The sequence below is a fragment of the Cherax quadricarinatus genome, chromosome 4 (genome assembly GCF_038502225.1).
Source record: "Cherax quadricarinatus isolate ZL_2023a chromosome 4, ASM3850222v1, whole genome shotgun sequence".
NCBI lineage: Eukaryota > Metazoa > Arthropoda > Malacostraca > Decapoda > Parastacidae > Cherax > Cherax quadricarinatus.
The window spans coordinates 8394629-8409320 of record NC_091295.1 but is presented as its reverse complement, the minus strand read 5'-3'; the positions used below and the strand labels follow the sequence as shown (position 1 = coordinate 8409320).

The following is a 14692-nucleotide window of genomic DNA, read 5'->3' as shown; positions in this document are numbered from 1 at the left end:
CTAGCTTTGTAGGAGTTTACATGCCAGCAACTAGCAATATCAGGGTAAAAGTAGATTTTGTCAGAGAGGTATTCCTGTATCACTTGAGAGGTTTGCCTGCTATAACAGTAATAGGAGGTGATTGGAATTGTGTGATTAGGAGTGGTGATGTCGAACCGAGAGGGGCGGGTTGTGTGCTGAGTGTGCTGAGGGATGTATTGCGAGATATTGGGGTTGTTGATGTGGTGGGGAGGGGGGGATACCTAGTGGAGCATACGTTCGTCCGTAGGGGATATGAAGCGCGATTGGACAGAATTTATATTAAGCAGGGTATAGATGTTGTGAGGGTGCAAACCTTCGATGTGGGGTTTTCGGATCACAGGGCGGTAATAGCAGATTTGATGTGGGATGGAGTGGTGCGTATTTATTCTGGGTACTGGAAATTAAATGTAAGGCTTCTTAAGGAGGAGGGGGAGGGGCCTTTTTTCAGTGATTGGTGGTTGCCTTTTTGGGAGGCTAGGGACAGGGAGATAGATCTGTTAGATTGGTGGGAAATGCAGGCAAAACCTGGAATAGCGAATTTTTTTAAGGTTAGGGGACGAGAAGAGGCGAGGTGGCGTTATGGGTTGCAAAATTATCTGGAGGGACAGTTGCAAGATTGTTATGTTGGGGGAGGTGGTAGGAGGGATGATATGGACAGTCTGCGGAGTAGAATCACTGAATTACACAATGATAGGTTTGATGCAATTAGGGTTAGGGCGGGGTTAGAGGATGTTTTGTGGGGTGATAAGCCATCTGGGTATGTTTTACGTAAATTTAGGGACCGACAGAGTGTAACCACCATTCTACAATTGGAGACAAGCCCTGGGGTGGGAGGGTATCCAGTGGGTCGAGTCCTCTCCAATACGGAAAGTATGAGTCTCTATGCAGATAGTTGGTTTAGGGAGAAATGGAGTTGGAGGGAGGGGGGTTCCTGGGAGGGTATTTTTGAAGGGGGGTTCCATAGCGTTTTAAGTGAGCAGGATAGAGTGGGGTTGGAGGTTGGTATAAGTGAGGCTGAGGTGGAAGAGGCAGTTTTCGGGATGAGTACCGGGAAAACACCAGGGATAGACGGTATACCAAATGATTTTTATAGAGCACATTGGGGGTGTATTAGGCAGTGTTTTGTTAGGCTATTGGATCATATGTTAACTAGTGAGAAGTTGGGCACATCGCAAAGTACGGGTGTCATAGTTTTGGTGCCAAAGAAGGGGGGGTAGAGAGTTGAGTGCTTACCGTGCAATATCTTTGATGTGCGCAGATTACAAGGTTTTTGCGAAAATTTTGGGTAATAGACTGAAGAAGGTCATGGGGTCGGTGATACATGGGGGACAGTTTGGTATCCCGGGGAGGAGTATGCGGGTAGGTCATGGACGTATTCGGGATTTCCTAGAGGGTAGTGATAAGGGAGGTATACTAGGTCTGGATTGGGAGAAAGCTTATGATTATGTGGATAGGGAATTTTTGATTGAGAGTATGGTGAGAATGGGTTTTGGAGGGAGGGTGGTTGGATGGGTGAGGACTTTGTATGAGAATGCATCAATGAGAGTACAGGTAAATGGTAGGTTGGGTAGTTCTGTAAGCATGGGGAGGGGTTTAAGGCAGAGGTGTCCACTCTCCCAAATACTCTTTGCATGTATGCAGAATCCTTTCTATGTTCTGGTTGATGGTGGGATGGGAAGGATGGGGGAGAGTGGTGGATTTTGTGGGAATATTTTTGGTTATGTAGATGATAGAACTGTTTTACTTAATGAGATAGAAGATTTAAGTAAAGTGGGAAGGGTAATTGAGATTTTTGGGAATGCTACTGGGATGAGAGTTAATAAGCAGAAATCACGGTTGCTGGAGGTAGGCGCTTAGGTAGGAGGGACCTTGGGGGAGGAGTTTGGTTGGACAACTGTAGATAGGCTACAGATTTGTGGGATTTTGTTTTTGGCAGATGCACAGGAGAGCAGGAGGGTTAATTCAGAAATGGTAATGGACAGAACTTTGAGTAGGCTCAGGAGTCTAAGGGCCGGGGATGTAACCTTGCATCAAAGGGTTGTGGTGGTAAATACGCTGATTTATAGTAAGGTGTGGGGAGTGGCGGAAATTTACCCATTACGAAGTCAGGATATTATGGAATTACAAAGAAGAGTCTTAAGGTATGTGTGGGGTTATGGGAGGGCGTGGTTGGGCAAAGATGTGGTAATGACACATTGGATTGGGATTGATGGCATTAGGGTCTAGGGTGAAGGCGCTATATGTGAAGCAGAGGTATATTCGGGCAGCGGGGGAAAGGGGTCTTCGGGTGGGGGAGGTGATGGGGGATATCCGCAAAATGTGGGGTGGCAGGGACTTAGTGGAGTGTGAAGATATGTTGCGGTTTATGTTAAAGGTACGCAATGTTAAAAAACTCAAGGTAAAACGGTTAGTGGGTGTGGGTCGTCGTCAGGAATCAATGCAAGGGATGGCAGTGTATCCCACATATGATTGGAGAGTGATATGGGTGGAATTTAGTAAATTAAGAATACTGGCAAGAGCGAGGGAATTAGTATATAGATTTCTTATGGGGATGTTAGCATCGAAAGAGGTGCTAAGACGAATGGGTATTGTGAGAGAGGCGTCATGCAGTTTTTGTGGGGAAGTTGAAACGGCTTTTCATGTAGTATATTTTTGTTCTGCTTTGGAGGGGGTACGATTGTGGTTGAAGAGGGTTTTCTTTTTATTGGGGGGGGGACAGATATCACCCCTTAGGGCTTTAATGTTAGATATGGGAGGAGTACCCAAAGAGGTGGGGAGTGCTATCAGATATGTAATAGTTGATTACTTGTATGTTTCTTGGGGGATGAGGGAGGTGGAGGGAAACATTAAGATAAAAGCGTTGGCGGCGTGTTTTTATAGGACAGCATGTAGGAACAAACAATTATATGGGGGAAGGTGGGTAATTAGTTTTCCGGAAGGATATCGTGGACTTACTGTTGAACGTCTACTCCGTTTGGTGATGGGGTGAGAGGCAAGGGGTTGGTCTCTTCAGTGGTGTGTCCTCTTGGAGTGATTGGAAGCCTGATGAGGAAGGCTGATTGGTTTGCAAGGTGGTGGATGTGGGTAAAGTTTATTTGTAGGGAGCCGTTGGGGGCTCCAGGGTATGTAGACCTTATGAATTTGTAAAATCACAGAGTCAAAAGTTGTATGTGATTTTCGGTTTTTTCTCTTATTGTTATAACAACCATTTTATATAGGGGGTTTATATTTATATGTATATTGTGAGGTTATGTTTTATATATTCGAATCTGATGATAGATTTAGCCTTGTCATACGTCTCTTTTTTATCGTATGGAATGGGTACTTTATGCACTATGTACGAAAATATATAAGTATTTGATGGGGTTTATATATACCCTTATTTTGTATGGAAGGTCCTATTATATATTGAGTGTTAATTGGTAACATTAACTTTGTGTATGTGTAGGTGTGTTTGTGGGAACCAATTGTCTTAGGTATAGTTCTATCATTGAATGTAATATTTTTAGTTTATTTGCAGGCAAGTCATTTAGCGCTTTATTTCTATGTATGATCCAGTTAGTTCTGTACGAATAAGTGCACATACACGTATGTTTGTATATGCATGCGTATATGTATACATATATATATGATTGTAGGACTCATTCCTACATGTTTTATAATGACTCCGACTGTTTTTGTTTGGAAGTCGGTTGGTTGGGTTATTTTAGTTGAAATTGTTATCAATGACCATTCATTAGGAAAATTAATGTATGTTATTTAGAACGGGGACTGTACATACGGGGGGGGGGTAGAAGGGTCAGCTGTGTCTGCACTGGCAATAATGATTATTCATTGTCCTCTTTGCTTTCGGGCTGAGTGGACGCACTGCGCAAACAGCTCCTGCTTTCTCTGGTGCGCAACTTCCTGTTTTCACCAAGATGGTTGCCAGCTACCGCAGGAGGAGCAACACCGTGTGTGTTGACCTTGTTAAAGGGGCAATTTACCCTACGAATGCCTCTGTTTTATTACCAACGATTATACGGGACACGTTTGGCATTGAAGTTGATGAATTACACGGAATAGCACTTAATGGATCATCACGAATCTTCATAAAGTTCTGCACAGTGGAGGCATATGAAAGGACGGTGACTCAGTACCAGGAGAAGAACATCACCGAATCATCTGGTCTGGAGGTACGCCTGCGGGATGCCTCAAAATACTACACCTGGGTGAGGATCCGCAACGTTCCTTTCGAGGCAGACGATGTAGATATCAGAGAGACATTTCAAAGATATGGTGAGGTGCATGCTATAACTTTAGTTAGATGGACAGAGGGAATCTATGAAGGGTTGCCGGCAGGATCTTACACCGTTAAGATGTCTTTAAGAAGACCTATTCCATCGTATGTTGTCCTGGAGGATTTTAGGACACAGCTGTACGTGACCTACGCGGGACAACGAAAGACGTGTCGCCTGTGCGGCGCTTTTGACCACATGGCGGCCGGATGTGGTAAAGCAGCAGCGCCGCGGCCTTGGGAACGGCAAGTAGTCACAGAGTCTCAGGCGGAACCCCTGCCGAAGACTTTGAGTGCAGCAGGCAAAGGTAATTGGGCGGACGAAGTGGAGGGCGTGTTAGAGAATTGTGTGACACTACCAGTGGCTTCGGATGCTCCCCCGCAAACGGGCCCGGGAGTTGAGCAGCAGCCTGTGGGGGTGGGAGAGACCGGTGATCCACAGGAGTTATCTACGCCCCTACAGGAGATGATTAAGTCTTTCCTGGACGTGCCTGCAAAGGAGAACCCAGCTACAGACAGGAGAATTCTGATGGTTGAGAAGGACTTGATTGAGCAGATTCCAGAGCCTCTGGGGTCAGAGCCTGGCATGTTGCAGTTGCTACAGGTGGAAGCTGAGGTGCACAAGGGCAATGGAAATACTGATATGGAAATTGAGGGCACATCTAGAAAGAGGGCTGGAGGCTCGTCGGATGAGGAGGTTATAACACCAGCTCAGCGTACAGGGAAGAAGACGTGGGCAGGAGTGATTAAGAAGGGGCAGGGTAGTGCACAGGGGGGGGGGGGTACAGGCGAGAAAGAGTGCACGGGAAAAGACAGAAGCAGCAAAAAGTGGAACAGACAGGTCACAGAGACATAGAGGAAAGCCACCCTTTCTGAATCTTTAAGTGTCTAACGATAAACGTGAATGGCCTTAGAGCTGACGGTAAACGAGTATGGTTGGAGGATGTTTTGCGGCGTTTTAACATTGATGTGTGTTTTATTCAAGAACACAATTTCAAGTATGGCAGAGAGTTGAGGCTGAACGGTTTTAGGATGTATGTTGGTAGTTCAGGGAAATTAAAGGGTGGGGTGGCAGTGGCAGTGAGGGAGTCCAGCCCATTCCACGTGCTCAAGTGGGAAGAGGGAGGGGAGAGGAGGGTGGTGAGGGTGGAAGGGATATGGGGTGAGATTAGAGTATGTTTTCTGGGGATATATGTGCCGGCAGATAGTAACATACGGGTAAAGGTGAATTTTGTAAGGGAGGTTTTGCTTTTCTACATGCAGGGTTTACCAATGGTTTCTATAATAGGTGGGGATTGGAATTGTGTAATCAGGAATAAGGATGTGGAGCCGAGAGGGGCAGGGTGTGTGCTTGGAGTATTGAGGGATTTGTTGAGGGATGCAGGGGTTTATGACATAGTCAGGGGCAATGGGTGGAAAGTAGAGCACACGTTTATGCGGAGGGGTTATGCTGCCAGGTTGGATCGTATATATATATAACTCGAGATATAACAGTAGAACGTGTAATGACAATAGATTTAGGTTTTTCGGACCATCGTGCCGTTTTGGCAGAGATGGCATGGGAAGGGATGGTTCGTAGGTATGTGGGTTATTGGAAAATGAATGTGAGGCTACTTCAGGGAGAGGGGGAGGGGTTGTTTTTTAGGGAATGGTGGAAGCAACTATGGGAGGCTCGCAATGAAGAGGAGGATGTCTTGGAATGGTGGGAGAAGCACGCTAAATTGCAGATTAGGGAGTATTACCAGCATAGAGGAAGGGATGAGGCAAGGTGGAGGTATGGTTTACAGAAATATTTAGAGGGGCAGCTAAATGATTGTTATGAAGGGGGAGGGGGGGCTAGACATGGAGAAAGAGGTTTTAAGGGGAAGATTGAGGGATATACAAAATTCTCGTTTTGATGCGATATGTGTGAGGGAAGGTTTAGAGGAGGTTCTATGGGGTGACAAACCGTCAGGATGTGTTTTGAGGAGATTTAGGAATAGGCAACAGATGACCACGATTATGGGATTAGAGGTGTGTAAAGGGGTGGGGGGATATAGGGTGGGGCAGGTACTTAGTACCACCGATGGAATGAGCAATTATGCTGATTATTGGTTTAGGGAGAATTTTAAGCAGAGGGAGGGAGGAGAGAGGGAGGGAGAGATTCTGGGAGAAGGAATTCGAGGTATTTTAGGGGAGGAGGAGAGTGCGGTAATAGAGGGTAGGATCAGTGAGGAGGAGGTGGAGGAGGCGGTAATGGGCTTGAGTAGGGGAAAAGCGCCGGGCATTGATGGAATTCCTAATGATTTCTATATTACACATTGGGATTGTATGAAGGAATGTCTGGTCTGGTTGTTTAACTGTATGAAGGAAAGGGGAGTGTTGGGGGAATCGCAGGGCACGGGGATAGTAGTTTTGGTCTATAAGGGAGGGGGGGGCGAAGACCTTGGGTGCTTTTAGGGCGATCTCCCTCATGTGTGCAGATTATAAAGATTTTGCGAAGGTTTTAGGTAACCGTATGAAAAAGGTGCTTGACCGAGTCCTACATAGAGGACAGTGTGGGATTCCAGGTCGAAGTATGCGTGAGGGGCATGGAAGAATTAAGGATTTTGTGGAGGGTAGACAACGGGGGGGGGATCTTGGGGATTGATTGGAAGCAGGCTTATGACAGTGTAGATAGACATATGTTGTGGTGTATTTTAAAAAAACAGGGTTTTGGTGATGAGATTGTGCACTGGGCGACTACTTTGTATACGCCTGCAACGGTCAGGGTGCAGGTTAATGGGAAGTTAGGGTTGCCGGTGCAGATGGGGATGGGTTTGCGACAGGGTTGCCCCTTGTCTCAAATCCTCTTTGCATGCATGCAGGACCCTTTTTATAGGCTTATAGAGGAAGGAGTGTGGGAACAGGGAGAGGTGGGTCCTGGGAGATGTGGTATTGTGGGGTATGTGGATGACACCACAGTTTTGGTAGGAGGGGAAATAGGATTGGGGAATGTGGGACGTATAATAGAGATTTTTGGTGGGGCGACAGGGATGAGGGTTAATGGAGCAAAGTCAAAGTTATTAGAAGTAGGCACGTGGGTGGGGGGGGGAACAGTATGGGTGGAACATAGTGGATAGAATTAAGATATGTGGGGTTGTGTATATGGCGGATGCTGGGGAGGCACAGAGAATAAATTCCAAGGAAGTAGTGAGTAGAGCGATGGGTAGGATGCGCAGGTGGAGGGCTGGGGATGTAACATTGCAGCAGAGGGTGGTGGTAGTAAATACACTTGTGTACAGTAAAGTGTGGGGCGTGACAGAAATATATCCCCTGAGGTCGTGTGATATTCAGGAACTGGAGAGGGTGGTTTTGAGGTATGTGTGGGGTTATGGGAAGCCATGGCTACGGAAGGAGGTGGTGATGATGGGCGTGCGGCAGGGTGGGCTGGGTCTTATACCTTTGGACACACGAGTGAAGGCAGTGTATGTGAAGCAGCGGTACTTGAGGGTGGGAGGGGAGAGGGGTAGAAGGGTGGGAGAGGTCATGAAGGATGTGCAAAAATGGTGGAAGGGAAAGGCACTACTGGAGTGTGAAGATATGGTGCGAAATTTGTTGGCAGGAAGGGAAGCAAAAAAAGTAAGGGTAAGTAGGCTTGGGAGGACAGGTTGGCAGGGTACAGTGATACAGGGAGTAGCTACATACCCAATGTATGATTGGAGGGGCATTTGGGAAGACTTTCAGAAGATCAGATTAAAGCCAAGGGTTCGTGAAGTGGTTTATAGATTCTTTATGGGAATTCTAGCTACAAGGTCAGTGCTATATAGAATGGGTTATGTAGGTGCTGGCACTTGTTTGCATTGTGAGGAAGAGAAGACGGCTTTTCATGCCATATATTTTTGTGAAAACTTGGGTTTTGTAAGGGCATGGTTAGCGAGAGTTCTGGGTATAGTGGCGGGAGGGGGGAGAAACATTTCGACTTTGAGGGCTTTGCATTTTGATGTGGGAGGGGTTTCCAAGGACATTCGGAGGGCAGTGATGTATGTAGTGGCAGATTTTTTGTATGTGTCTTGGTGCATGCGGGAGGTGGGGGGTGAATATAGGGTGCGGGCGCTTGCGGCGAGTGTGTATCGTAGAGTATGCAGAAATAGGCTACTATATGGGAGGTTGTGGGTAAATAGTTTTCCCTTGGGTTATCGTAATCTGTCGGTAGGTGTAATGTTAGGGTTGGGTGTAGTTTAGAGCTGGATTGGGCTGGTTCTCCCTAAACTGGCATTCTTGTTCTTTTTTGAGATTAGTGGAGGATGGAAGGTGGAATAAAAGTGTGTGGTAGTGGAGCATATGGGTGTAAAGTAGTTAGGAATGAGGGGGGGCGTAGGGGGGGTGAACTGGTGACATTTGGTTAAGAGACAGGGGTTTTATGACTTTCGACGTCAGGTACGAACTTGAGCATGGAAGGGAACGTGAGTTTGTGTTTTTTTAATACAGATAGCATGGGGTCAGGGGATGGCAGGGGGTGGCTTTCTGAAGTGTCTTTTGCCAGGTTGGTTTTGTTAATGATTGAGGTAGTACTGCCCGGTACATGTTTTATTAGGAGCCATAAGTTATATTGTGTAACTTAGTGCGTGACAGAGTAAGTCTGATATTGCTCTGGAACATTGTTAATAAATATATATATTTTGTTGAACATAATACATAAAAAATGGGAATATGTATTAGTGAGTGAGTTACAATTTCTAGTGTACTGTTACCATATTAGTTGGTATTCTTCACTTTGTCAAATAATTACTATCTATATATTGTTATAAGTTATTTATGTTAGTTCTTATTTTATACGTTTTAAGTGAACAAATGTAAGGTGTTGTGACGTCTAGTGCAAGTGGCATTTATCTTGCACTGGGGAAAAGGGGAAGTGTAAAGTAAATATGATTGGATCATAACGAAATGTCATTGGATATATGTACACTGTATTTAGAAGACGGGAAGGATTGTGAGGATTGTCAATATATGTATTAATTCTTATGTAAATTTCATGGAACTCAGGGTGATAATAATGTACACCTATTAGTCGGATGATAAGTATTGATATTATTATGCTTATTGTAATATAATTTGATTGATGAAATGTATAATCTGGTTTTTAGCTTTGGACTCAAGAGATAAAAAGCATAGGGGATGGGGGATATTTTGTAAGCACAAAGATGAATCAGCAGTATGTATTTAGAAAATGTAACAATTTTATTTTTCTGTGGCGGAGACGATAAGGGGTTCTCATATTCCTTTATGTTATTGTACTTTAATGTATTTTTAAATTCAATGACTGGTGGAGGTTATGAGTGGTGACGGCAGACACAGTTACTAGGCATGTGGGGGGTGGGGGTGAAGAGTCAGCGGTAGTGTATTAAATCCACCACCGTGCACGATATTGATTGTTATCATGGGGTATATGAGGGTTAGGGTGTGGATTGGTTTCTTTGGTGGATGTGTGCCATCATGTTCAGACTTTTCTTGTATTATAGTCAGCCTTTTAGATGGCTGGATTGTGTTTATACATGTTGTCAATGATGTCCTTAAAGCTCTAATAAATGTATAAGAGATGTCAATGAGTATACTCAGGTGAAAGTGGTATGTTTTTCAAGGGGGGGGGGAGTGTAAGCATTACTAGGTAGGACTATCGTTTTTATTATAAGACCATCTTTTCACATGAAGCACAATACATAAAAGTAGTGTTTGATTGGAGTGCAGCAGCCAATTCTGATGTCATTATATAAGTGCTTCTTTGGTATTTGTGTAGTCACTGCAGATTATCGTTTTACTGCCTGTATCTTGTTACATATTGATTATGTACCCATATATTTTTTGTACCTGAGTTTTAAATAAAATATAAAAAAAATAATGATTATTGTAAAAGGAGGGTTTGTAGGTTATGTATATGGTTGTGGGTTATGTATATGGTTGTGGGTTATGTATATGGTTGTGGGTTATGTATATGGTTGTGGGTTATGTATATGGTTGTGGGTTATGTATATGGTTGTGGGTTATGTATATGGTTGTGGGTTATGTATATGGTTGTGGGTTATGTATATGGTTGTGGGTTATGTATATGGTTGTGGGTTATGTATATGGTTGTGGGTTATGTATATGGTTGTGGGTTATGTATATGGTTGTGGGTTATGTATATGGTTGTGGGTTATGTATATGGTTGTGGGTTATGTATATGGTTGTGGGTTATGTATATGGTTGTGGGTTATGTATATGGTTGTGGGTTATGTATATGGTTGTGGGTTATGTATATGGTTGTGGGTTATGTATATGGTTGTGGGTTATGTATATGGTTGTGGGTTATGTATATGGTTGTGGGTTATGTATATGGTTGTGGGTTATGTATATGGTTGTGGGTTATGTATATGGTTGTGGGTTATGTATATGGTTGTGGGTTATGTATATGGTTGTGGGTTATGTATATGGTTGTGGGTTATGTATATGGTTGTGGGTTATGTATATGGTTATGGGTTATGTATATGGTTGTGGGTTATGTATATGGTTGTGGGTTATGTATATGGTTGTGGGTTATGTATATGGTTGTGGGTTATGTATATGGTTGTGGGTTATGTATATGGTTGTGGGTTATGTATATGGTTGTGGGTTATGTATATGGTTGTAGGTTATGTATATGGTTGTGGGTTATGTATATGGTTGTGGGTTATGTATATGGTTGTAGGTTATGTATATGGTTATGGGTTATGTATATGGTTGTGGGTTATGTATATGGTTGTAGGTTATGTATATGGTTATGGGTTATGTATATGGTTGTAGGTTATGTATATGGTTATGGGTTATGTATATGGTTGTGGGTTATGTATATGGTTGTAGGTTATGTATATGGTTGTAGGTTATGTATATGGTTATGGGTTATGTATATGGTTGTAGGTTATGTATATGGTTATGGGTTATGTATATGGTTGTGGGTTATGTATATGGTTGTAATATGGCCATGATTTATGGGGTTCTTTAAATGTACCGGGATTGTGTACTAGAGGTTTTGTAATATCTAGTATGGTTTTTAATTTTATAATCTTATACATTATTGTATTTGTTCTATGTTTTAAATAACAATATATTAAAGGTCAGAAGAACGGGGTTTATTTGTATAATCTGGTCAATGAAAGTATACATTTTGAGGGGTACTGTCATTTTGTTTTGTATCATTCTTATAATTACTCACAGGTGTGGGTGAGTATCGGTTGTGTAAGTTATAGACAGTGTTGTACTGTCATGATGTCTCATTGTGTGTAACCCAGTAGATTGTGTGTAACCCAGTAGATTGTGTGTAACCCAGTAGATTGTGTGTAACCCAGTAGACTGAGTACTGGAGCCATTACTTATAGTTCGTGTTTGTTTCTTAGTTATACATGTACTTGTTTATACATGTACTTGTTTATACATGTACTTGTTTATGAAGGATTAATAATATATAAATAACAAAGTGGAAAATAAATTCATATGGTAGGTTTGGTGCTTCTTTGTTTATAATAATAATAATACATATTGTAATTTAGTCTTGTGTAATCTTGCTTAACATAGGTACATGGGATATAATGTGTAGGGGATGAGGGGCAGTTTGTGTCAGCACAAAGTTAAACGTCTGTGTGTATTTTGACAATGAAATTTATAATTCTGTGTAAGAACTGATACTGTGTTCTTTTATCTATTTAATGTTTTGTTTTAAATAAAATATATATAAAAAAGTAAGATTCCGGAAGTCTCTCATTTCAAAGAGATCGACAACGTGAAGGTCATCGGTCGCCCGATGCTTTCGCAAGTCTGATAAGACTTTCCTCTGATGGAGGACCGTGCACCAGGGCATTAACACGAGAACGAACGGCAGTAAACCACGCTTCAAGATTATGTACATGGCCACTGAATAAAGACAAAGCATCAAGAGAGTCACGAGGAAAACTACAGTGTCTCAGAGTCTGGGTTAGTCTTTCAGTCGATAAGGAACTATCAGGGATGTTCTCAGGAGCAGCAGTAGCCTGAGAGGCCTGACTGACGCCATTCACTAAAGTATCACTCGAGGGTATGTGAAACATAATGTCAAAGAAGTTACAAAAAACAAATGAGATAGGAATAGTGAATAAGGAATTATAAAAATAACACAATTATGACACAAAACGCTAAAATTGAAATAAAAGAAATGTAACTAATTCTGCAGAAGCAAAAAAAAAAATGTTTAACATACACTGCAAGAGGAAGAACAACTCATTGAAACTGACTTTGCAAGGGAAGGAAACACATTGAAAAGATAAGAACGTAAAATATTACTGTAGGCTGAATTAATTGCAAAATGGGCTGTGAGGTGTGAGTTACACCTCGTGAGAGTGAGGTGTGAGTTACTCACACCTCACGCTCCGCCTATATATAATGTCTTTTAAGCTCTGTATGTTAGAAGTGATCAAGGTCTCAGGACCGAAACGTTTTCTAATAAATATGTCACACTTCATATCTTTGTATTGATAAAACTACTGGTTGGCGAAACGTCTACATGTAAAGGTGTTTAATTCCACATTATTATTGTTATATATTTTATCTCTGGACGTCTTCTACCATCATTCAATAACTATTTTGCCAGATGTATCAACACATCAAATTTAAATGAGGTTAAGTTAGGTTAGGAAAAGTTCGTCAGGAAACAGGTCTTAGATGATGACCCGCCGTTGGAGCTTTTGGTCATCTGACCGAGGCCTTCCACTGGCTTACCGGTCCTCTCCTTTAAAAATTATGGCCATAGTTATAACCATTTTATATCTAAATTTAAATGACCTACCAAATGGCTGTCCTCGCTCCTCCTACGAGTAAATAGGTACCCTAGTGGTTTCTTGACACCTGTTTCTACTCTTCACCTTATGGTAAATAGGTAACTGGGTGTTACAGTTCATACACCTGCTGCAGCTGTTCATCTTGCAAGAAACAGGTACTTGGGTGTAAGCTGATTGACAAGCCTAACCTAACCTAACCTGTTTTGGGTGGCATCCTATGGGGCCTTAAATGAGCTGTACTGGGACAGCAGTTCTCAACTTGTCAGTGAACTGAGGTAGGATAACAGTTCTTAGCCTGTAAATAACTAAGCTTGTAAATAAGATGAGGTAGGATGATGGCTCTTAACCTGTAAGAATCTGCAAATTCATTAGCGTACAAAAAATAAAAATTCAGCAAAATTAATTAAAAGAACTCCACTACACGTGTAGAATGCAAACATCTGTATGGTAAAAGTGTAGATACCCGGAGCGGCGGTGTGACAGTCTTACATCAAGTGGCTTGACAGACAAACATAGACAAGCGTGGAGTCACACACGTGGGGGAAAGTCCTTGACGATTGATGAGACGAAATAGATGTTAATACTTGATGCAGCATCGCGTGGACCGGGGCAGGTGTACTGTGATGACATAATCAGGACACGTGTGTCATGGGAAATGTGTCAGGAAGGCACGCCAGGCAGGTGTGGAAATGGAGAAAAAAAAAGTTTTGATAGGATATACGAGTTAAGTGTATTAGTAAATGTGAGAAGTGTTGTATATTGCGTGTAGCTGCAGCGTTACACACAGTCATTGACCAGAGCGGAGGGCCCCGCACCGAGCATAATGTGCCTCCCTCTTGCACTCCCGTGTTGCCAGACCCACAACTAATAATTTAATATACAATATTACACTACCGTTTACGTCATCATCCCCGATGAAACTGGAGAATTATATCACATGTGTGTTCTTATGTGATAGTTTTCTACATTTTCCTTCGATTATTGGATACGGGAATAAGGCGAGCAGTACGAGATTATTCCCTTTGAGTTGAGCTTGGTTGCTGTGCTCTTGAATGTATTACTGTTGCTATGTGTAGCATCGAAGACGGTCGTATTGTAACAGTGTCTCTCCTGCCAGCCATCACTGGAGCACTCGCTCACGCGAGACCCGTATCACACTGTCGGCCCTTCATATCAACACCACTTGCTCTCACTCGTGTAAATTGACATCGTAAGAATGTGTAAGCATTTCAGAGTATTTGAAACACGTTTTATCCTAGTGATGTAAAGAATTTTGAAGAACCGATAGTGAAGCCTCCTTTAAGTGACCAATAACAACGAAGATCGTGATTAATAGTAACTTAAAACAACAAGGAATAAACAGGAAAGAACCAGCAGTGAAAAATACATCACTGTTCTTGGTCATACTCCGCTGAAAAAGTTTTTGTGTTGTGTGGCCAGTAGCGACATTTCGTCGCTCTTTCGTGACTCGGTGGCGCTGATATGGGAGTGGGCGTGAGTGCTACCCACGCCTCTGGAGCTGCTGCTTTCTTTACCATGTGAGGTAAAATAATATGCATTGCACACATATATGTATTATATTAGTGTGTAATGCATGTATAGGATTCGATACATT

The 14692-nt window shown here is 42.7% G+C and overlaps 1 protein-coding gene across 2 annotated transcripts in view; it reads left to right on the top strand.

The window, feature by feature from the left end:
• Positions 1-13063: 13063 nt before the first annotated feature.
• Positions 13064-14692, top strand: part of LOC128705257 (uncharacterized) — a 71888-nt gene continuing 70259 nt past the window's right edge. The window contains exon 1 of one of the 2 annotated variants that reach the window (XM_070094276.1): positions 13064-14620. The gene's annotated coding sequence lies outside the window, so the exon portion shown is untranslated. The remainder of the gene's footprint in view (positions 14621-14692) is intronic. The other variant, XM_070094268.1, reaches the window with a different exon arrangement.